We start from the raw sequence: 2,303 nt of genomic DNA on the forward strand, positions 1-2,303 counted from the left end.
ATTTAAAATGATCAAGGTGATTAAGAGCAACTGTGCTGGACATTTATGTAGCAGGACCGCACGTAATGAATAAAGATTCATACTTTAGTCCCAAATTTAAATTTTTGCACAGAATGTGCCTGATGTCGGCAGCTTTTAATCACCTCACTGACAGGAGTAACTGCTTTCATTTAACCTTGACTGAAGATCATGAATTCTAAAGCATTTAATTGGATACATCATTTACCAGAATGAACAGAGCAAATTTTCACCAATTCAAAGGCTCAGATTGACAGACAGTGGCAGTAAGACCCACCACAATTAAAGCTGATCTGTATTCACTGGCCCTGTCACCCATCGCCATTAGTGATGCGACTGTTTGATCATCTCTGCACAGAAACTTTGCTGAACTTCACCTTGTTTTGAAAGGGCTCGGCGATGAATGAGAGACGGTAGGTGGAGGGGCTCTGGAGGATAGCGGCTCCCCACACACACACACCCACACACACACGTCCACACACACACCTACATCTGGAACCAGATGCACCTCTGGTCTAACTGCTGTCACCGTCCTCAACAGCACAAAAGACAACAGTGCAAGTCTCACACCATTATATTTATTATCTCCATCAGTGGCTTAATTGAAATGTTTCAAAATCACAACATAACAATGGCGTCTCTTTGAGACACTGGAAGTAATGGCTTTGTCTCGTCACTCTCTGCAGACAATTGCCCCAGTGATGTGAAAAACTGTGTCAAGTGGTACACAGCGAAATGTGCGGCGCACACTTAATTGTTTTCCTGCCTTTGACTTCAGAGAGAACAAATTCAATCTGTGTGCCAGACATTTCCTCTGTGACTAAGCCTAACCAGCCAAAGCATGTTTGGTTAAGCAACCAGCCCCAGGGTTAAAATTTCACATTTTGCAATTACAGTTTTTTTTTTTTAAATCCACAAAAACGCATTGTGTTATTTAAATGAACATAGCTGTGGGATGTTTCTGTTAACCAGATCCAATATCGTGGTTCTCAAAGTGAGGTCTGGGGACCCCCGTGGGCCTGTCTGACTGCCCTGGGGGGTTCTCCCAGAAAAATGAATTGTAGATTAATTTCACTCTATTTTAACTCGTAATTTCATACAGTGAGAATAGAGAGTGGAGCATCTCTTTTTGGGTCATGGACAAGACGTCTCTATATGTAACTGTGCTGAGACATTTAATGTTTCACTTTCTTGTGAAAATAATTGAGAATCCATTATTTCTCTTGTGAACAATGCATCTTCATTTCAAGAGGATTCACTCACAGACACAGAACAGACTCAGTATAGACTGTGTAAGTCAACCAATGCCCAACAGTCATTTTACGAAACCACATTTAAATTCACTAGAACTGGGTTTTAATTGGGATCTGCATCAAATCTCACAGACCCATAAAGATCAGTCTCCTAAAAATGTCAGATTGTTTCACGACAATGTGAAAAATCTTGCAATGTCATAGAAAGAATTTCTAGATCTGAATCTGCACCAAAACTCCGTGGGTTCTTCCTTTCATCAAGTTGCACCCCAACACAAAATCTCATGGAAATCGGTTTGGTAGCTTTTGCGTAATCCTGCAAACTAACAATCCTCCTTTGCGGAAGTAAATATTGAATCTGCATAATATCACAGGCGACAGCTCGGGACACGCCTCAGACCGAAATGCTTTCATTCAATCCTCTTGGGTGGGAAAAAAAGAAATCTTCTCAGAAATTCTGCAACTGCTATGATGCACGCCGGCCCGTTCCAGCTGGAGTTGATCAGCGCTGACATTTTGGAACAGACGAAAGGCATGTTAAAGGAAATGCAGATTAGGGAGACCAAATCAAATCCACTCAAGTGTTGTTCATTCTGCCCCACCACAACACAAACCATGTGTGCTGCTTTTAAGTGGTGAAAATAATAGTAAGATTATAGAGTGGTCTCTGGTGCTAATTGTCTAAGAGCTGTTTTTCTTTTGCTCCCATTAATTCCTGCTTTAAGAGACGGGCCCCGAATGTTTTAACTGGATTTGGGGGAACTGTTAGCTTTGGAGATATTGTTTGATGGCGAATGTAATGAGGGAATCATCATTTCAACATGTGTGTGGCGAGACCGAGCTGGCAAATGTTGGCCGGGACAGCTGTCGCAACAGATTTGAAATGTGAAGAAGTTGATGTTGCCTGGGAGGGGGAAAGCACTCAGCAGCCGCTCACTGATGTGTTGTTCTCAGGCTCGGTGAGGGAGAGCGTCTGACAAGAAGTTTAAAGCTTGAACAACTTCACACAGTCACAGACTCCATGGGAGAAAA

The sequence above is a fragment of the Limanda limanda genome, chromosome 16, assembly GCF_963576545.1.
Source record: "Limanda limanda chromosome 16, fLimLim1.1, whole genome shotgun sequence".
Lineage (NCBI taxonomy): Eukaryota > Metazoa > Chordata > Actinopteri > Pleuronectiformes > Pleuronectidae > Limanda > Limanda limanda.